Genomic DNA, 24,574 nt, shown 5'->3' with positions numbered 1-24,574 from the left:
TATCTAGATAATCTAAGAAAGGTCCTCTCCATCTACTTCTATGTTTGTGAGTTTGTTTGCTCCTTTATTTCCTTCTAGGTATATATGTTTTATGATTATCTCATTAAATTTATGAACTACGATTAATGCATATTAAATTTTAGAGTGTAGAATCCAATTATGAATTTTCCTTTCCTTTATGAATTTAAGATAATTTTTGTGTAACTTTCTATTAAAAAAATTATAACACCCAATTCTTTGTTGATATCCAAAACTTTGATTAGAACCTCTAGCTCCACTAGATTATTAGACGTTACCCCTAGAGGCTTATCATGTTTGACTATAAAACATACCTAATATTTCATTATCAACTTGGGATTCAGTTAATGAAAGTATGTAGAATGAGAAAAGTAATACAAATAATAGACATTTATGTAAAACAAAATAAAAAGAATGCATTTATTAAAAATTATGTATGTGGGATTTCTATCATTAAGTGAACGAAAGACACAAATATGGTACAAAAGATATAACAATTTCTATAGTAAAAAAACATCTTTTAAGAAAAGAACTATAGGAAAAATTTGTATTTAATTTAAAAGTGGTCCTAAGATATTTGTAATAGAAACAAAGAAAAGAGTAAGTATTCAACATAGTTGAATGAAGTTCTATTATAATTGTGTGGTAGACTCCCAAAATCTCACATGAAATAGAATCTTGATATTGAATCTTTAGATGAAAAATATTGGAATGATAATAAAAGGGTATCATCTAATGATAGTTACATTTTGATATTAAGAGCAGGCTCGAAAATTCATGATCCTTGTTTAAAGAAAAACCTATTTGACATAGAACAACTAGAATGTATGTAAGAAAATTAAATGATGTTGTGCTAAATTCAAATGTTTCCCTACTCAAGTATCATTTAAAGAGTGTAACCATTGGTATATGAAAATTACTAAGAAATAAATATTTTTCTATTGTAATACAGATGTGAAATTTCATTCTACTATGATATTTTAATGTATACATTATAATACACATGATAGATTTATTATGTAGGATCGTATATTGAATGAGAAAAGTATAATTTCTAGTTCAAGTAACTCTCAACATTGTAGTAGCTCTTAGAATTTTTCATTTTAAAGAAAATACATGCAAATCATCTATGTGGTCAAAAGATTTAGTAATGTTGAGTATAATTTCAAAATCCTTTTTTTTTAAAACTATAAATTAGTTGCAACAATTTAATGCCCATGCATTCTTGTTAGAAATCAATTGTAAAATTGTTCCAAAATATTTGAAATAATCTCAATATTCTAGATCAATTAATGGTTAATTCCACCCATATAAAAATAATTTTTCAATTAGAACTATACTATAAGTGGTTGAATTTACAAGAAAACTACACTCTATCTCAAAAAGAAGAATTCATGAGAAATATTATAATTTAGTGCATCTCACTATGTTTATTCATATTTTTTTTATTGACATAAGCATCATATTATAGATAGAAATAGAAGAGTTGTTGGAAATTAGAATTTATGTTTGAGTGGCACTTGGACATGTGTAGAAGAGTTTATTTACTATTTCTTTCATAGTTAATATTATTTTAAATTAACAAATAATCCTTATAAGATACATTTTTATATGGAAAAATAGTTGTATGGCTGGATTAGGGTACGTTTGAACATTTTATTGGCTAGTATAAGTAATCATAAGACCACTATGCCACATGTGGAGTATTTTTTTAGCTTAACCTGGTAAAGTATAATATGACTAACCTTTTACTTATGTATATAGGAAGGTATTGAATTTTTGTTTGATAATGAATATTTTGTTTGAAATAGGCAAATACTCAGAGGGGGTTGGTATTGATCTTTATTAAAACACTCCTATTCCAAGTATATATTAAAAAAAAAAAAACATTCATACATATCCCCAAATAAAAAAACTAAGAGTTAAATCACATAATGATAAGAAACTCACAACACCATAATTTACTTGGAAGGAAATATTGTCAAGGGGAAACCAGCAATGAGAAAGGTCCTTAAAAGATTGTACTAATTTGAATGTACTCAATTAGAATTTTTAATCCTATTAAGATTCATTATATATATTTAGTGGATAAAAGTATAGACATACATCCTTTTGTAAAGTAAAAGGACAACAAAATGCAAACTATTCAACTTTAATTATAAAAGGGGACATTTATGCTTAGAATTAGAAGATTGTGTAAACTAAAAAAATGTGTAAAATTTAATGACGATTTTGATTAGAAAATCATCAAGAGGGTGTTGGCCCTTGGAATAATTAGAGAGAAAACCTAGAGGGATGACACTAGACACCATTAATGAATGCATTAACATCACATTTATATCCCATTTACCATTACATTAGTAATGCATTAATAATATATTAATATCAACTAAGGCCATGTAAGAATAGATAAAACAATAATCAGATCTATCTCTATAAAAAATAATCTATAAATTACCAAGCCAAAAAATAGGTTCAATATTCTCAAAGATCATCTTGTGACAGGCCCCTAGAAAAGTTCCAAGCTTTAACAAAAAACACAAAGGAGGGAACAAAGTGATTCCATTAAAACTTCCACCAATCACCTAATCATACAGAGGAATTATAATATCCCTCAATGTGCACATTGGCATTCCAAACCAATTTGAGTGCATCAATCTTACAACATCAATTCTTTGATTATTTAAGTCCTATTGTACTTGACATTTCTAGTTTTGATCATATCCACTTGACCTGAGTGTAGAATGCAAAAAATCCCTAATATGTATTAATCACATACTTTATTTAATTCCTAAATATTAACTAAAATTAGCTAAATAAATGGCCTAGTTAATTTTGTTTTATTATAGGTCCTAAGTATTTAAATTAAATTAAATCCACCCTCTTTAGCTAATACATGTAAAGAAGATATTAAATTTATTGATTTAATTAAATATAAATATAATAAGTGTTGAAACTAATTATTTAATTAATTGTAATATTAAATTATGATGTCATGTTTGAATGGATCAATATTCTTCCCTAATTCTTCTCATATGAAAAGGAATTGAATATATTGATTTAATCAAATATGCTCATCATAATTATTGAATATAATTATTTAATTAATTTTTTAAAAAAATATTACCACATATTTGAATGGATTAATTTTATCCTATATTTCATCTCATTTAGTTCCATAAAAAATGGAGGACTCAATCCCTCATTCGATTTGCACCATACACTCAATTTAATCTTGATCGTTGATTAGATCCAAGATTTTATAAAAGAAACCCATGACCTCTCATTTGGAGAGCATGCAATTGAAGACCATGGATTCATTTTTGGATTGATCACTCAAGCATTATGCATTTGAAACTCTATTTCTTTTACATACTCATCATTTAGATTGTGATGCACTCTTTTAACTTAATTTTCTTTTCATTGTTCTTAGATTAATTTTAAAATCATTTAGATTAAACCATATATTTGCATATAAAAATATTAAAAACATAGATTAACATTGGATTTTGCATTTTTTCAAATCCTTCATACTAGTTTTGTCTAGTTACTAAAATCTCAATTTTAAGAGCATATAATAAAGCCTCATCTAGCTAGAAGGTGAAAAATGGCCTTGTACAAACATACCAAATGAATAGTCTCATGTTCATTCCTTGATGTTACTGACAAAAAATAATCATTTTGAAGTGTGTGGTTGAATTAGAGGCCCATATTTAACACTCACATTTCAAGCATCCACCATGGGACATAAAATCAATTTTTGAGCCTCATTTTTATTCATTTTCGACATTCTAGATTTCTATCCATACAAGACAATGAATTCTCACTTGCAAAGTAGTTTCCTCACATGAGAAACTTAAAATTTCATGTCATTGTATGTACTTTTTCATGTGGGAAACTATATGCTAGCATGTTGAAAGAACTTTCTCATGCAGTGCAAAGCATTTCCTTGTGTGATAAAGTGCAAAGTCTCATGTGAGACTTGACAACATAGTATGAATGACTTTCATTTTTAAGTCTTTATATCATCATTTTTGGTTTAACCTTTCTTCTTGAAGCAATTTTTTTATGATTTGTAATTTTTGAAGTAGCTTAACAATGGTTTGTAGGATGATTGTCGAAGATACCTTGAAATAAACATACAAACAATAATAATAGTTTGGTTGTAGGACATTTGTCAAAGATCCACTTATGAAAGAACAAATTCAAACCTACTCAAACAATGTATCTATTTTCATACTTTTCAATACACATAGTTTAATAGGGCTTGTGAACTCCATAGGCCTCTAGACAAAGAAATAGGGGAGTATGCTCTTTGCTACTTGGAAGTGATGCCCAAGAGTAAATATGAAACCTAGATGCCTTTTGAAGATGGTATCCAAGGAATGTACGAAATGTAGTCATTCTTCCAAAAAAATCTTTTTATGAAGAGATGATGCTCTTTTTCTTGTAGGAAAATCAAAATCTCTGAAAAAGTCAAGTCATGATTGATAAAATAGCTTGCCAATGAGTATGTTCAATGTGTTTGGGTAAGGAGAAAAGGTAGAGGAGTATAATCTTTTCCCTTTTGGAAAATCAAAAATTTGGACCCTCCAATATGAGATACAGTCCAAGTCAACCTTTAGAGGGCTTGCTTGAATAATCCAACCTCCAAGAATGACCCAAGTGACCAAACACCTAATGCCAATGATTCAACCTCACTATAATAAAAAAAATTTATAAAGTCAAAAAATCCAAAGAAATGTTAATTTATTCTTCTTGATATTACATATCAAGAAGAGGCTTTTTCTATTGCACTAAAAGAAGCTATCATTAGTCTTGCTATTAAAGTGTGTGCACTTTCAGGTGTCAATGTGGGATATTGGCCTTAGCCTCATTCACAAGGAAACTAGGGATTAACATGAATGGAGTCCTATTATAAACTTTTTAACCAGTTTCTCAATGGTTCACCTTCAAAAGTGGGCATAATCTTTGTATTAGGGGGAAGAATCTATCCTGTAGATCATTAAGCATATATAATATTGAGTCCTTGTAATACACCAAAAACATACGTACTCTTCAGTGGGGTGATAGGACTATGTGAGGTGAGAAAATGCACATTAGATTTAAGACAAATATTTTTTTGCCTCTACCATTTGTAGTTATAGGGATAAATAAGTATGTTTTCTGAGTCTACAATTGGCCAAACTATAAAAAAAAAGAGGTCAAGACTCCCTCATCCCTCCAAGTTGTACTATCCTTGGTTAGATTATTAATGAGTATTATTTGTATTCCTTGTCTTAAAATCAACTATCTACTTGCCAAAACAATCCAAAATTGTATCATATTTAAAAGTGGTGTCCACATCTTGCTATATACAATTGTTCATTTGTGTGTTGTCTTTGATGTTACGCAAATGTCATATCAACTATCAATTAGTGCTTATCAAGCACACTTGGTGAGCAAGATAGTTTTCTTTGTCTACTGAATGTTTCTGAATATTATTCTACAAAGATAGTGTTTACCAAGCTCACTTAGGCATCAAAGGAAATTATGGTAGAAAATAGTGATTAACCAAGTTCCCATGGTTAACAAAGGAAAGTTGGTCAGAGTTAGTGTTAATCAAGTTCACACAGTTATCAAAGGATTTTTTACAAGTTCACAATGTTAAGTGAGCTTCTATTGGTTAACATACGAAATCATTTCAGAACCAGTGTTTACCGAGCTAGGTTGGCTAATGAAGGATTTTGTTATTTTGGCATATGAAGCTTAATTATTTCAAGCAATGGTTCTAGCTAACTATGGTAATGATTATTGTTCATTCTAATTTTTATTGAACCAACTTGAAAATTTGGATGATATATATACAAGGTCAAGTTGTGATTCTCAAGTGTGTGCAAGTGTGTTGATTGAATTGAGAAGGAGAGTGTGTGAGTAAACTTGAAGGATAAGCAGATATCCTTATGGAGTAGAAAAGTAATATTTGATTAGGAAGGATCAATTATTTGAGCAGAACAGAGATCTAGATTCAACAATTTAGTTGCATCACAAATAGGTCATTTCATTGTTACTCTCTAACCATTGTAGCAGCGATCTAAAATCTCTGAATAGAGTTGGTTTAATAGCCAATTGTAAATCCTCTAACAGGGTGATAGTTCCATTGAATTTTTTTAAGATCTCTCACAAGGGTGCTCCTAACTGGGTGATTAAATCCTCTAATAGGGTCACACTTAATAGTGTGTTTTGTAACTTTTAACTGGGTTGCCTCCTAACAAGGATCGCTTCGGAAGAGTGAAAAATAATAGCTAGTTACATTGGTGGTTTTTCCCATATTAGGTTTCCATGTTGAATCTAGTGTCTATTGTGTTCATTTTATTTCTTTCATGTTTGCATATTATTACTGTTAATGTTAGATCTACAAAAATAATACATATTTTGCATTTACCAAGTTTCATCATTTTTTGTATGTTTATTGAGTTGTAGTAGTAATCAGTTTTATTAGTTTATTCTTGATTACATCTAAGAGATCTGTGGATTTATTTTTGTGGTAACTAATTCAACACCCCCCTCTTAGTTACTCCATCTTTATTTCCAACAATTGGCATCAAAACATTTGGTGCTTGCAGGAAGGTTCCAAGGACCCAAGCCAAAGATCAAGATGTCTTATAAGAGAGAGATTCCAAAGCTCAACAAAGATAACTTTTTAGCATGATAGGGACTCATTAAGCTTCATTTGGCTACCATTAGTGATTCAGGTTGCAAATACCTTGATGCAGAATATAAAACTCGCACTAATACATTATCTATTGAAGATCTTGTTGAGAAAAAAGAACCATAACATCATGATGATTGACATTGCATCTACACATAGCTATGAAGAATTTTATGAGGTTAAAGATTGTAAAACTTCTTTTGAAATGTGGAACAAACTTAAGGACATCCATGGTGGTGATGAAAATGTAAGGAGAACCAAAGCAGAAAGTCTTAGTGAAAAATTTGATTGGATGAGAATGAGAGAAGATGAAAATGTTGCCAAATATGTGGAAACAATCAAAGCTAGTGTTAATGTAATTAGAGCATGTGGAGGTGAAATCAAAGAAGAAACTATTGTAAGTAAAATTCTCAGAACTTTGCTTCCCATCTATGCAATCAATGTATCTACTATTCAAAAATTGAGATGTGATTCAAGTAACAAGATAGGTTTGGATGCCTAAGTAGGAAGATTGACATCTTTTGAGCTAGAAAACTTTGACAATTATGTTTCGCTTAAAGAAAAAGGAAAAAAGATAAAGGACAATCAGTTAGACAGTGAAGAAGAAACTAAGGAAAGCTCAGATAGTGATCTTGAAGTTGTTGAATATTTTCTTACAAAAAAATATTCTAGAAGCAAAGGAAAATACAAAGATAAAATTCCAACTAATCTATTCTTCATGTGAAGATGTTGGTCATATTGCTGTCAGGTTCCCAAAAAAAGAGAGCAAGGATGAGAAGAAGAGTCACAAGTACAAAGGAAAAAGGGATTTCAAAAGTCACAAATCATACAATGACAAAGGTAAGAAAACTTTTTTTATGGCTAAGGATTTTGATAATAGTGAGGATGAAATAGTATACATTTTTGTTAAAGATGAATTTGGTGATAAAGGACATAAGATGGCATTTATCTCTCATGTTAGTAAAAGTGATATATGTATCATAGATAGTGGATGTTCACATCATATGACTAGAGACAACAAATTTTGAACATTTTGAACATTATGATGCAAGTAGTGTAAGATTTGGAAACAATGAACCTTGTTGCATCAAAGGAAAGGGCCATATCTCATTAACTAATGAACTTGTATGTGACAATTCTTATTGGGTTGAAGGACTAAAACATAATCTGCTAAGTGTGGCACAACTAATCAACATTGGATTCAAGTTAGAATTTATGCATGGCAAGGCAAGACTACTAGATGACAAAGGGAAACTAACTAGATCAAGCAAACAAAGTAAATGTAACCTATTTTATCTTGATCTTGGTGATTGCTCATGTCTTATTGCTCAAGTAGAAGAAAATTGTTTATGGCATAAAAGGTTATGTCATGAAAATTTTGATAACATGGTGAAAATAAAAAAAAATTAGGAAAGTAAGAGGTATTCCTAGTTCGAAGAAACCAGATGTTGGTTTATGCAACAATTGCCAAATTGGCAAAATTGAAAAGACTAGTTTTAAAAGAAAAAACTATCAATTTGAAGATATCTTGGAAATTGTTCATACTAACATGTGTGGACCTTTTGGAGTAGAAATCTATAGTGGAGAAAAAAAATTTATTCCTTTTTTTGATGACTACTATAGAATGATGAGCGTTATGTATCTAAGAGAGAAGTTAGAAACATTTGAGAAATTCAAATGGGTTTTGGCAAGAGTAGAGAAGGAAATAGGGAAAAGGTTGAAATGCTTAAGATCAAATAGAGGTGGTGACTTCATCTCCAATGAATTCAATAAATTTTGCATTGAAAGAGGAACTAAAAGATAGGTATCAACCCTTGGTACTCCTGGTCAAAATGGAATAGCCAAGAGAAGAAATAGATCCATCATGGATTGTGCAAGGACTCTGATGATTGAAAAGAATGTTTCTATCAAATACTGGAACAAAGCTATTAGCACTATAATCCATAATTTGAATCATTTTTTATTGAATAATGATTTTAATAAGACTCCCTATGAACTATGGTATGGCTACAAATCCAAAGTAAGTTACCTAAAAGTATTTGGAGGTAAATTTTATATCCTAAAAGATTCTACAAAAGGCAAGTTTGATGTAAAAGGTTATGAAGGTATATATCTAGAATACTTGTGCAAAAGAAAGGCATATAAATGTTTAAATTTGTTTACTCACAAAATCATAGAAAGTTCACATTTGAGAATTGATGAGTTTGCAAAAAAGGCTGAAGAAGAAAGCAAGAAAGAACCAAAAGACTATAGAAGATTTTTCTAATTTGAATTTGATACTTTTCCAAGCATATTTGAAAATAAGAAGACGTCATCTATCAAGCCCAGTGCAATTACTAAGTTGCAAGAAGTTCAAACCAAGTCACAGGGACCCAAGTTATATTCTGGAGCTACCAAGTCTAAAGGACCCAAGCCATAGACTGAAAAACCTAAATCTCAAGTTGAAATTCAAGGGGAAGATAATGTAATTCATTAAAAAGGTAAGGAACTTGTGTTGGCCAAGTATGTCAGAAGGCATCATACACTTGATCTAATTATGGGAGATAAATCAGAAGGTACTATGACAAGAAGTAAGCTAAAAGGTACATGTTTACTTGTTGAATTTGAACCTAGAAGTATTAAAGATGCATTGGAAAATGAAAGTTGGATTGAGCCTATCAATGAAGAAATAGAACAAATAGAGAAGAACAAAACTTAGACCCTTTTACCTAGACCTAAGGATTAAAATGTGTTTGGAACAAAATGGGTATTCAGGATTAAGTTGAATGAAGATGGTAAGGTGTCGAGAAACAAAGAAAGACTGGTATGTGAAGGCTACTTTCAAGAAGAAGGCATTGATTATGGTGAAACTTTTTCTCCTATTGTAAGATTGAAAGGATTCAGGACCTTACTTACATATGCAGCACACAAATAATTCAAAGTATATCAGATGGATGTTAAATCTACATTTCTCAATGTTATTCTTGATGAAGAAGTCTACATTGAACAACTAGAAGGTTTTTTTGATCTAGACAAAAGGGACATGGTCTAAAAATTACAAAAATCTTTGTATAGTTTGAAACAAGTTCCTAGAGCATGGTATGAAAGGCTACACAACTACCTTATATAGATTTGTTTTCAGAGAACTAATGATAACAATAGTTTGTATATCAAGGAAGGACTAGATAACAAGATTGTAATTGTAGAGATATTTGTGCATGACAATCTATTTATAGGGAATGAGAATCTATACAAAGAATTTTTAGAGAAAATGAACAAAGAGTTTGAAATGTCCATGTTTGGTGAGATTAAATTCTCTATTGGATTGCAGATACAACAGAGCAAGAATGGTATCTACATTACTCAATCTAAGAACATCAAGGCGATACTCAAGAAATTTGGAATAGAAGATTCAAAACTAGTTGGAACCCCCATTTGTACTAGGCTAAAGCTTACCAAAGATGATGACTCCAAAGAGGTAGATCAGACCTTATATAGATCAACAATTGGGAAATTACAGTATGTAGTTCATAAAAGACTTGATATTGCTCTAGCAATTGGTATAGTGGCAAGATTCTCAGCAAAACCTAGAGAAAATCATATGATGGCAATCAAAAGAATCTTGAGATATTTGAAAGGCACTGAAGACTATGGTTTATGGTATAAAATTGGAGGAAATCTAGACTAAAAGGTATTTACTGATGCAGATTGGGTAGGAAATCTTGATGACAGAAAAAGAACAAGTGGAGAAGCATTATTTCTTGATAAAAGGTTGGTGTCTTGAACAAGCAAGAAGTAAAACTACACATCACAATCCATGGTAGAAGTAGAATACGTTGCAGTAGTAGTGAATTGTTCTAACATTGTTTGGTTTAAACAATTATTGCAAGGTATGAAGATTGAAATCAAAGAAATAGTTGTCATGTTTTGTGATAATACCAATGTAATTAACATATAAAAGAAACTAGTGATGCACTCCAAAACTAAGAACATTGCTATAAAATATCATTTTGTCAAAGAATTGGTACAGGACAAAGAAGTCAAATTGGAATATGTCCATACGAAAGAATATATTGTAGACATATTTAGCAAGCCATTACCTAAGGATGCATTCCTAAATCTAAGAGGTAAGTTAGGGGTCATTCCCCTATCTGAAGCTCACTAAATGAAGTTTTATTGATGCATCAATAGGAACCTAATTGAAGATCAATTAGTTGATGCAACATAGTTAAGAGAATATTACATATGGACCAGTACTCAAGGTACATTGATACTAATTTGGTATGTGTTGTCAAAGAGGGACAAGTTTACTATCATATCTTTCTATAAAAAAAATTTATCATTCCAAGAGAAGGAAGTAAACTATCATAGAAGTTATGTAATTCCTTCATAGAGGGAAATTGTTGCATGAAAGGAGAATTTTTTGATGGAAAATACAAGAGGGAGAAACTTTCTATTAGAGAAATTATTGTTCTCAAATTTCATTATGCTATGACATGTTGTGTTGACATCAATGCCAAAGAGGGAGATTGTTGGATACAATTTTCCAATTGTGTATTGTCTTTAATGTTACACAAATGTCATATCAGTTGTCAATTAGTGCTTACTAAGCTCACTTGGTTAGCAAGATAGTTTTCTTTGTCTATCAAGTGTTTTTGAAGATTACTTTGCAAAGATAGTGTCTACCGAGCTCACTTGAGTGTCGAAGGAAATTATGGCAAAAAAAATGATTAACCAAGTTCCCATGGTTAATGAAGGAAAGTTGGGTAGAGTTAGTTTTAACCAAGTTCACTTAGTTACCAAAGTATTTTTTACAAGTTTGTAGTGTTAACTGAGCTTTTATTGATTAACATAGGAAATTGTTTCAAAACCAGTGTTTACCGAGCAGGGTCAGCTAATGAAGGATATTTTTCTTCTTCCATATTAAGCTTAATTATTTCAAGTAATGGTTCTAGCCAACTATGGTAATGATTAGTGGTCATTCTAATTTTTAGTGAGCTAACTTGACAATTTGGATGATATATATAGAAGGTCAAGTTGTGATTTTCAAGTGTGTGGAAGTGTGGTGATTGAATTGAGAAGGAGAGTGTGTGAGAAAAATTGAAGGATAAGAATATATCCTTGTGGATCAAAAAAGTAATATATGATCATGAAAGATCAAGTATTTGAGTAGAACAAAGATCTAGATTCAACAATTTAGTTTCATTGCAGTCAGGTCATTTCATTGTTACTCTCTAACCATTGTAGTAGTGATCTAAAATCTCTGAGTTGATTTAATAGCCAGTTGTAAATCCTCTAATAGGGTGATGGTTCCATTGAATTTTTTTAAGACCTTTCACAAGGCCACTCCTAATAGGTTGATTAAATTCTCTAACAAGATTACACTTAACAATGTGTTTTGTAGCCTTTAACTAGGTTGGCTCCTTACAAGGCTCACTTTAGAAGAGTGAAAAATAGTAACTAGTTACATTGGTGGTTTTTTCCATATTGGGTTTCCACATTAAATCTAGTGTCTCTTGTGTTAATTTCTTTTCTCTCATGTTTGCATATTATTATTGTTAATGTTAGATCTGCAAAAACAATACATACTCTGCATTTATCTAGTTACAACATTTTCTATAAGTTTACCAAGTTGTAGTAGTAATCAATTTTATTAGTTTATTTTTGATGACATCTAAGGGATCTATGGATTTTTTTTTTGGTAACTAATTCACGCTCCTTCCCCTCTTAGTTACTCCATCTATGTTTCCAACACATCTGACTAAAATCTAGAAACATTATCAGTAATCTATCTAGAACATGTCAAAACTTATCAAAATATCTTGAAATTCAATACAAACCTATTAATCTGTCCTTTACTCACATGCATTTTTGCAAAATTTTGTGTGATTTACAGCCTTTTGGTCTACCAATCTACATTTCCTCATGCAATACTCTATACTTCCTTGCATAGGATATTGATTTTTCTCAAGGGAACATATACCAAACACTATCAAAATCTTCCAATCTAGTCAAAAATATTGTTCAAACTAGTAACCTATTATTTCATCATGCTACTAAACATTCAACTTCGTGTGAGAAAATGTCTTAAAAATTGTTGTTCTAGGATGATGATATAATTAAATCTACAAGTTTTGGCTTCAACTTAATTTGAATATAATGTCCTAATTGATAGGGGCATCTCATCACTTGGGGCATCTTTGTTCCCTCTATCTAGCATCATATGCTATCTAATCTTACTTATTGATCAAATAATCAGACAAATAACAATTATAGTCATAACTTGAAGGATAGGTATCAAGGTATTCTAATGCTAAATCCCAAGGATTGAGTCTCATTATGGGAATGATCCTATGAGTCATTTTTGGGTCATGTTATCCTTTTTATGGACCGCTATAAAAGTGTTCCATCTAGACTCTAGAGTATTAATCTTTGTTCTAAAGATAGCTCTAATATTTGTTTCAATCACTATTTAATGGAACATATTAGGTGATTCTAACCTTGACTCTAAATGATTAAGCCTCATTCTATGGATAATTTTGTGAATCATGATTAATCTTGTCATCTTTTAATGGACACATTTGAGGGAATTCTAACCCTAACTCCTAAGGACTGAGTCTCTTCCTAAGAATAATCATACAAATTTTAATAATCATTTTTCTATGACTAATTTCTAGACATCCTATCCCAATTCTAAAGGGTTAAGCTTCATTCGAGAGATAACCATAAAAATCTCATCAATTGCTTCCCATGTCATCAATCTTAGTATCAATCTTAGTTCTTGTTATATACTTCAAAAATTTGATTTCTTTGAATCAATGTGTTTCTGACACAATTATTTTAAAGAGGGGCAAATGTAATACCATAAAATTGGAACATTATCATTTTGAACTAATTTTTGTGCATCAATATTTTAACATCAATTTGATGACCAATTAAGTCTTATTGTACTAGCTATTTCTAGTTCTGATCATCTTTTCTTTGACTGAAGTGTCAAATGCACAAAATCCATGAATTATATTAATTATATAATTTATTTAATTCCTAAATATTGATTGCAATTAGCAAAATTAACCTTCAAATTTAATTATATAAGTATAATTCCTAAGTACTTTAATTAAATTAAATCCATCCTTTTAAGCTAATATACATAAAAAAATCACTTAAATACATTGACTTAATTAAATATACATATCATTAGTAATGAATCTAATTAGTTAATTAGTTAAAATATTATATTATGATGTCCTATTTGAATGGATCAATATTCTTTCCTAATTCATCTAATATGAAAAAGATATTAATATATTGATTTAAGCAAATATGCTAAACATAATTGTTGAAAGTAAACATTTAATTAATTAGAGAATTATTAATGAGCACATATTTGAATGAATCAATGTTATCCCCTAGTTCATCTCATTCAACTCCATAAAAAATGGACGCCTCAATCTCTCATTTGATTTGAACTGTAGACTCAGTTTAATCTTGACCATTGATTGGATCTAGGAATCTATAAAAGAGAAGCTTGACCACTCATTTGGAGATGATGTAACTAAAGAGTATCAAACTATTGTTGGATTGGAATTTTGCATTTTAATCTCTATTACTTTTACATTCTCATCATTTATATTACAATGCACTCATTTAACTTAATTTTGTTTTCATTATTCTTAAATTAATTTGAAAATATTTTAGATTAATCTATACCTTTGCATACAAGAATTTCAAAAACATAAATTAATTTTTCATTTTTCATTCATTCAAATTCTTTGTACTAGTTTGGTCTAGTTACTAAACTCTCAATATTGAGAGCATATAGCAAAATCCCATCTAGTTAAGAGGCAATAGATCTCCATGTGTAGACATACCAGATGAATAATATATCATGTCCATTCCATGATGTTACTTACAATAAATGATCATGTTGAAGTGTGTGGTTCAATTAGAAGCTCATATTTAGCAATTATATACCAAATAATCATGTAAAATCACCAAAAAAAAAAAAAAATTATATCTTTATGCATAATTATTTACATAATTTTTTGGAGTATAAAATACAACTTCAAGGTCCACCTACCTTCAAAGACATGATTACACAAGATATCCAAATAGAAGAGTTCATGGTAAAGAAAGGTGAATTAATTCTTCTAAAATAAATCAAACAAGGGTCTACCTCTGGCAAAGGTAAGTGAAAGTATGTTAATAAAAATTAAGAGGTAGTACATGATGTGTTGATGGATAATATCACTCCTAAAACTTATAAGGAATGTTTTAATCTCATAGATAATATGAATATATCTAAAACTAATGAACAATCTATGCTGGATAACAAGACATTTAAAGACAACGTGAAAAATTATCTCAAGTTTGTCAAACCAATTGTGAATACACACCTTTGGGTGAGCCTCTCAATGTTGTCTCTAAGACTTTACATCAAAATTAGGTTATTACTCCACTAGATAATTCCCATTCCTATGATCAAAAAATATGACCCACATGGCAGAATGAGAATATGTATTCTAAATACCATTAAAATTATGGTCACAAAAAAAATAACTATATTAATCTATAACATAAGGTTCAAGACCTCATTGATTATGGTGAAGTAGCTATGGGTTGACATAACAAGAATTTATATCATTAAGTTTTTAAGGAACCATTTCCTCCTTATGACAAGGGAGAAAGTTCTAAAAAAAAAACAATACTAAGGTCAACAATAGATATACTAGTGATGGTAATGTAATCAACATCATCGAAGCTTTAGGCTTTGAATATTATGATATACAAATAATGGAAAAAATAAATTAAAAAACCTAAGATTCCATTTGTTCTTAGAGGTTCCACAGCTATTAAATCTGATCATGAACAATCATAATTTTGTACCAATGTTGTTACATGATCTTGTGCCAAGATAGCACTTAAAGGCCCAATGCCTTATGCTCTTGATATAAATCAACATAAGGAAAAAAATATTGCTGATCCATTTAGAAAAAAATACAAAAGTCACAACATCCTCCATAAGTATAAACTATAGTATCATTTAATAATTGCAACGAAAGAATGCTCAAACAATAATCTTTGAACTACATAAAATATTGTGTACTTATAGGAAGATACTTGAGAAATCCCTCACTAAGGAAAGTATACCTCAAGATCTTGATCTTGACAAATTTTAGTCCATGATAAGTCACTTGACCTTACCTCACTATTTGTCCTTTCTTGAAGAGGATGATAATTCTTTGAGTCATCCTCATAATCAATTGTTGTATGTTGAAGTCATCATACACCAAAGGAATGTGTCTATCATGTGCTTATAGACAATTAAGATGGTCTTAATATTTTTTATGTTACCTTTCTCAAAAAATTGAGTTATAATGAAGAGATTATTGATCCTCACCTCAAAATAACCATCAAAGCATATGATGACATATTACACAAATCTTTAGGTCTTATTGTGTTACCTCTTCAAGATGGTCATATAGAAAGAGATTTTATCTATCAAGTCCTTGATATTCCTTTAGCATACAACATACTACAAGGAAGACCATGGTTTCATGAGATTCAAGTAGTGCCTTCAACATACCATCAATGCATCAAGTTTTTATTCTAAGGATCAAAAATTACTATTCCTAATAATACCAAATACACATGTAACATGCTCAAGTTCACTGATAGTTTTATTCCTAATAATACTTAGTCTATATACAATCATATCAACAAGCTCAAATAAATGTAGAAGAATCAAATCTTAATAAAAACTAGAATGGGCGAATATCACATTGAACTAGTTTTATCTTTAACATCTTTTCCTAACTATTTCATCATTATGGGAGACCATCTGAACCAAAGAGACCTTTTTTTCTCACCTTGGACTATATTCAATGGTGCATTTTTAAAGGAAATTGTACCTATGGAAGATGAGGATGAAAAAAAATTTATCACTACATGATTATACAAAGATGAAGTCCCAACTGGTCTCATAGACCAATCTCATGTGATAACTCTTGAAAAGTATGAACTAGGTCTTAAGTTGCTAAAAGATATTGGCTACAAAGGAAATGATCCTATAGGATGTAATAACAAAGATTGATTGATGCAATCGAAGAAATGTTGATAAGGCCTCGTGATACAATAGGTCTAGGATTCAAGAAATTTCCCTTTCATCGAGGAATCAATAAACTTGTAGAAGAATATGATAGTTCATCTAAATATTAGTCACAAACTGAGTTTGACAATCAAGTGAAAATTTTTAATGATGAGGATACCTTTCCTTATCCTATTCTATTGGATGTTGCTACATTATTTGTAGAACTAGTTAATTTTGTACCATGTGTGAGTACAACTAAAGATGATAGTCATTCTTCTAAGAATACTACTGATACTCCCCAAATTTAATAGGAATAAGGTGAGTGTAGTCATACTATCATGGTTGAATGACTTTGTAAAATCAAGATGATAATGAAAGTGGAGAATGGGTATCCAAAGCTATTGGGGAATTTTATAATTTGAATCCATGTAGCACTAATTCTCGAGAGTATGATTTAGTTCACTCTGAGATGGAACTTTCGATAAGGATGATGGTTGAGCTCACACATATGAAGATAAACTTCAAATAGGAGAGAAATCTAGGGTTTGATCAAATGAGTCCTACCCTACTAATGTTGATGTGTCCTTAATTGATATCTTTAGAAATCAATATAATTTGAACATACCTTTGGATGAAATCACTATAGGTCTCAAATTCCTTGTTCACACATTTTATGACTATACTATGAAGGGAACTTGCCACTTCTCTTTTGCTCACTTATATCAAGTTAATAGACTGAAATTCCAATACTACATCTAGTTAATTCCCCATGTTCTAGAATGATTATACTCTCACTTGATACCTACATATTATTCAAATGGTAACATCTTCCACTAGTGAATATAGTTTCAATATGACTAAAGATGACATCAATATCTTAGTTGTACAATCCAAATAAAAAAGAATAAACATTTTGATGGTGAAAACCACATCATGCTAGTATCAAAACCATAAATAGTAAAAAGAAAAGATGTATCCAAAGGTGAAAACCTCTCTAAGGTACTTAAGGATAAGATATTTGATGCACTTTGAAGTTACTTTCAAGAGAGATCATCAATGTTGATACAACCAACACAGCCAATCAATTTGGGAACTTAGGAACACCCTCATATTAGATATTCCAGGGACTTATTATAACTTAGGAACACCCTCAACTTTGTAGGGACCTATTAGATATTTTCAGGCCAAAATCCTGATCCTATAATGCGCCATTTTTCTATTGCACCAATGGTAAAAATAATCAAACAAAAACTCAGAAAGATGCACCCTCATGTGGGACTTCTTGTTAAAGATGAACAAGAAAAAATCTTGAAAGTTGGTTTCATTTGTGGCATTGATTATGATGAGTGCATCTCAAACATAGTTCCATCTCCATAACATGACAAGTCTACGATTTAAATAAAACATGCTCTAATGATGAATTTCCACTACCCAACATTGATATGATAGTGGACATGAAATTAGGATATTAAATGTACTCACTGCTAAATGGTTTTTTTGGTTATAATTAAATTAAAACTATACCAGAAGTCCAGGAGAAAACTACTTTCACTTGTGCCATGAGTACCTTTTGTTGGAATTTAATGTCATTTTATCTAAAGAATTTTGGTGCAACATATCAATGAGTAGTATTCCATGACATGATGCATAAAATAATAGAAGAATATGTTGAGGATACCATGGTCAAGAGTATGTAGAGAAACACTTATCTTCAAGATTTGGGACCTATCATAGATCACAATAAAAACTTTACTGTGAGATTAAATTATAAGAAATGTTAGTTTGGTGTCACATAAGGGAAGCTACTTGATTACATTGTGTCTGGGAAAGGAATTGAGGCGGATGAAGAAAAGGTTCAAGCTATAATAGAAATGCCTCCACCCCACAACATCAGTCAAATAAGAGGTCTACAAGGAAGAATTCAATCTATTCATAGATACATATCAAAGGTAGTGGATAAATCACAATCTTTTACTCAAAATTTGCATAAATGTGTGAAACATGACTGGAACATGGATTGTGATAAAAAATTAACACAAATCAATAAGTATATTGCTAATCCTCCAATATCGATGCCTTTTATTTATGAGAAGCTAGTCATTTTATAAATTTCTATAATAGACTCATCACTAGGTATTTGACTAGCTCAAGAAGACAACAACAATAAAGAATGACATTTTTATTATCTCATTCATACATTGATATCTTATGAGATGAACTACAATATTTTTTGAGAAGCATTTCGTAGCAGTTGGTTTCACTTCCCAAAAGTTGAGACACTAGGTGCTCATTCATACTACATGTTTGATTACAAAGATCTATCCATTAAAGTATTTTCTTGGCAAGGCTACTCTAATAGGAAGGATGGGTAAATGGGTTATGATTCTAAGTGATTTTGACATTGAATATGTCAAAAGTAAAGCTATCAAATGAAAAAAGATTGTTTATCAACTAGCAAAAGAATTATTGCAAAGCCATTTACCATTGAATATTGAATTTCATGATGAATCTATTTTATTGCTAATACACCAAACATGGGTGATTTTTTTTAATGGCTCCTTCACATATCAAGGATACGATGCTAGAATTCTCTTTATAACACCACATAAGTATTCGTTACATAAGGTATAGAAGATTCCATTTCCTTGTAAAAATAATATTGTAGAATATGAAGTGTTAATCAATGGCATGAAAATAAAAGTTCAATTGAGAGTAGATGAACTGGATATCTTTGGTTACTAATAGTTAGTGATAAGTCAAGTCAATGATATTTACTAGAAAAAAAAAATTAACACCTTAAAAGATAATGGTTGATGGTCTCAAAAATTAGTTTGAACATGTCAATTTCAAGTAGATTATGTTGGTAGATGACAAGGGGGATGACACAATGGCCAATCTAGCTTCTATGTTACAAATAACAAAAAATGTCTTTCGACACAAATTCCTAGTGGAGACATTATCCTACCCTACTTATTATTCACCTAAATCCTGAATCATCTTTTAAACATAGGACATGATTCATCTTACTACCATTATATCTAGTTTTACTTGCATGATCATATTATTACAGATAATCCAACCTAGAATGAGAAATATCACCTTATCCAAAATGTGTCCTAGTATGTCATCATTACTAACAACTTATTTAGGAGAGGTCTCAATGGTATAATGCTTAGGTTTGTAGAACCTAATGAGTGAAAACATTTGCTAATAGATCAAAATGAAGGCATTTGTGCATCATACTTAAATGGATTGATAGTGGTTCACAAACTTATTAGAGCTAGTTACTATTAGCTAGAAATGAAGAAAGAGGAAATTAAATATGCCAAGTCCTACAAATAGTGCCAAGTCCACAAAAATATGATTCATACTCCAGCTAGGGAGCTAATTCCTTTCATCACACTTTGGCCATTTCAACAACAAGCCTCTAATTTGATAGGTTGGATCAATCCATTTTCTTTGAATGGACACAAATTCATCATCATAGCTATAGAAAACTTCAAAAAATGGGTAAAGTAGTCCCTCTTTTTTAGGCTAATGGAAAAATTCTAGCTCTATTCAGTCTTAATTTCATTATCTATAAGTATGGTGTACCATCCTCCATCATTACTTACAAAGGGGGATATTTCAAAAATAAAGATCTTAAAGAGTTGTGTTCAAAGTTAAAATCATCCAACATTGGTCTTTCATCTACAACCCCTTGACTAATGAACAAGTAGAAGCATCCAATAATGCTATTATAAAGATCTTGCATCACAATGTCAACAAATATGTAAGGGACTGGCACTTCAAAATAATCCATCTCTATGGGCTTATAGAACAAGTATCATAAATCCTATAGGAACCAATGCCATTTTCTTTGGTATATGGAATGGATTTTGTCCTTCATATTGAGGTTAATCTTCCTACTTTGTAAATCTCTCTAGAAGGCCTCATCACTAATGATGACTATAGAATATGTCATCTAAAAGAGATAAAATTACTAGATCAACATTAGTAAGTAGCATTTGATCATCTATGAGCTTATCAAAAGAGAACATCTATAAGATACAATAACAAATTCAAACCACGTGACTTCCATGGGGGTAACCTCATCTTGAGAGAAAACCCTAAGAATTAGAAATAATGGATAATGAAAGTGAAGTTTGCAGCTAACTAACTTGGTCTAGACATAGTCACTATAGCATTTGGATCTAGTGCTTATTAACTCTCAACTACTGAAGGAGACTCAATCAAAGATCCAAGAAACACCCTTCATGTGAAAAAGGTTCTACAATTGATATGCTTTTGAAGCTCTTTGTACATATCTAAATGTCTTGAAAATTTTCAAAAAATTATAAAAAGTCCTAAAAAAATCTATTATCTTGGTGAAAACCTAGCAATAGGTGCCTTGGTAATACCAAGAAAAAAATTACAAAGTTCAAAAATACAAAAAAAATGGAAAGAAAAAGAAAAAACATCATTGATGAAAACCAAGAAAATAGGCATTGTGGTAGCAAAAGTAGAATCTCTTCAACCAAAGTGAAAACTTGACCTAAAAATGTGTCTCTTATTTCAAATGCTACATATTTGAGCAGATATTTTCTCTCTTGTACAGTTTTTTTCTTACTTTAGTTTGTTTCTTTCACTCATGCATATACTCTCAATTAAATTTGAGACTTTTCTTGAAACTTGCATGGTTTAAAACTAGTCATTTTCTCAAGGGAAACATCATATGGTTTCATAGAGGATATCTTTCATGTCAATCACCTTTTGTTCTAGATTTATTTGTCTACTATTGCTCACTCTACTACTAGTATTCTTCTCAAAGAAGAATTTTTTCACATTAGTCACTAGTTTTTATAGATGCATTTATCTACTTTTTTTGTTCTCCTTTTGAGATTCTTCTCAATGAAAATGTATTTGTTATGTCAATGACTAATTTTCCTAACTAAGTTTGTATACTGTCATCCTATTACTAAAGAGATTTCTTACACATATTTTATTAAACATAAATACTTGACATTAGTCCACTAAAACTAAAACTAACCCTAAAATGTTGACACACATTGAGATATATTGTGTTGAGATCTGATTGAAAATATCATTGCTAAAATAAATTATTGAAAGGGGGAGATTACTGGTGAACAATATGTATTTCAATCATTATTCTGTCACTAATGTCAAACCTAGTATTTTATGTTAAGACAATTTCTTATAAGATTCAAGTACTATAACTTAGTTGATTGATGAAGAGAATTTAATTAATAAGAAGTAGCAATGGAAACTAGAGGAAAGGCCGAGTTATGATTATGTAATGAAGTACAAGGATCAATTAAGACAATGATGACATGATGTATTGATATTCTACTTGAGGTTACAAAGGTTGGTTACACTTAGAAACTTTGGAAGGACAGGTTACAGAAAGACTATCTACCAAGCTTGACTAAGTTGTTAATAGGTGCCGAAAAAATTTAGTGCAAGCCGAGAAGAAAATTAGTTGGAGCCGAGTGAAAGAAAATTCTAGTGTATGCTGAGTAAAATTGTTGATGTTGAGTGATTTTATAGTTGATGTTGATCAACACAGTATGTGCCAAGCATCAATAAACTTTATTTAATGCCAAGTAAAATAGTAGATGCTAAGAAACATAGTATGTGTCAAGCATAAGATGGTTGATAATGTTGAGCTATTGTATTATGTTAAAGATCAAAGATTCATTGAATCTGAGCCAATCAGTTTATTTTCTTGAAAGTTGTGAACTAGGAGAAAGATAAGGTTGATGAGCTAGTGGCACAAAACATTTTCTAAACCATTTTTAGGTGAATTCATATGGATTCTAGGAGAAGTGTCTAGAAGAAACATGGAATATGAGGTAGATATATTGTATCCTACCAAATCTATCCAAACCCTAAAATAGACGATGGAAAATGGAAAAGTATCTAAATTTCTATTTATAAGAATGTCCAGTCATGGAGAAAAGAGGGAGAGAGGGTTAGAGAAGACAAGGAAAGAACAAAGAAAAGAAGGAAGATAGGAAGTCAAGAACTCTTCTTCATTAAGTGACCTAAAAGGTTATTGCATTGGCATCCTAAGAAAGAAAGCTTAAGGACATATATGCTTGAAGGGTGACCATGTTGTCAGAATTGCAAAGTATGAAAGCCAAGTAGATTTGAGGATTGAATAGTGATCTATAATCTACAAGAGAAGTTGTAAGTTATATTACATCAAATATCTATTGTTACTCTCTCACAATTATACTATTCTAGGGTAAACCCTTTGGATTAAGGTTGACCTAACAATCATTTGAAAATCCTTTGACTAGGTGGAATTATAAGTGAATGGCCTAAAGTCCTCTAACAAGGATCACTTCTAACAAGCTAATTGAAATCCCTTAACTAGGTGACATTTAATAGTGTATGTTGTAACCTTTAATAGGGTTGGCCTTTCACAGGGCATTAGTTCAGAAGAGTGAAAATGACTAGCATGTTACTAGTAGTTTTTCACAAATTGGGTTTCCACATTAAATCATTATGTCAAGTGTGTTGATGAATCTTTTATGTTTCATGTTTACATTCCTATAAGTTGATTTAATAGTAACCTACAAGTTTCAATAATTGCATGGATGCATGCACAGACATGAATGTTTTATTGGTTCACTAAGCTAAGAGAAAAGTTTTATTTGTACATCTAGACCTTGAATAACTTATCCACCCACCTCCCACTCTCAGTTATTCTAAAGAGTTCCAACAATTGGTATCAGAGCCATCTACTAAAGAGGACTAGTTTGAAGATACTAGAAGCACAAAGATCAAGATGTCAAAAAGAGAAGTAGCCAAGCTTAATAGGGACAACTTTCCTGCATGGAAAAGTTTGATGAAGCTACATCTCAGAGGACTAGGAGATGATGCACAATCCACCATCACGGTGGAAAATATTGATCCTCGTGGAGTTCCAATTGTTGAAGAAAGGAAGAAGAAGAAAGAACACAATCAGGTGATGTTTAAAATTGCCTCTACCCTAAGCTATGTATAATTTGATGATATCAAAGGTTATGACACTACAAAGAAAATTTTGGATGCCCTACACACGATCTATGGAGGAGACACAAATGTTCAAACAGCCAAATCTAAGAGTCTTAGAGGTAATTTTGATGATATGAGAATGGAAGAAAGTGAGAATATTGATCAATATCTTGCTAGGATAAAAGAAGTTGTTAGTCCAATAAGAGGACCTACCGGTCATATTGATGATGATATTGTTTTAAGAAAAGTCTTAAGAACACTATTGCTTATTTATTCTAATAGAGTTTCTACAATCCAAGAACTGAGATGTATTCCAAGAAATAATATAACTCTTAAAGGTTTGGTGGGTAGACTCACTTCTTTTGAGCTATCTAAATTTGATAATTACAAACTAGAGAGTTTTGAATATGCTTTCAAGGCTAAGTTGTCATTAAAAGATTCTGATGAGAAGAAGTAGAAGAAGAAAAGAAAGATAAAACATGTGTCTAGTGACTGTGATATAGATGAAGAAGATGTTGAACAATTAGAAGCACTAATGAAAAGAAGATTCCATAGAGGAAAAATAAAGTTCAAAGGTAATTTACCTATCATTTGTTTCAATTGAAATGAGATTGGTCATATCATTGGTAGATGTCTAGAGAAGAAAAACTATAGAGGAAGTGATAAATAAAAATGTAGAAGAAATGAAGATATCAAGGATTACAAAGACAAAGACAAGAAGTGCTACGTTGCTGAAAAGGATAAATCTTATAAACATAATGATGAAGTAGTTTATGTTGCAATGAAGGACAAAT

The sequence above is a fragment of the Cupressus sempervirens genome, chromosome 3 (genome assembly GCF_028749045.1).
Source record: "Cupressus sempervirens isolate cs-2001-9-10 chromosome 3, ASM2874904v1, whole genome shotgun sequence".
Classification (NCBI taxonomy): domain Eukaryota; kingdom Viridiplantae; phylum Streptophyta; class Pinopsida; order Cupressales; family Cupressaceae; genus Cupressus; species Cupressus sempervirens.
The sequence above is the reverse complement of the archived record's forward strand: the minus strand, read 5'-3'. Positions refer to the sequence as shown.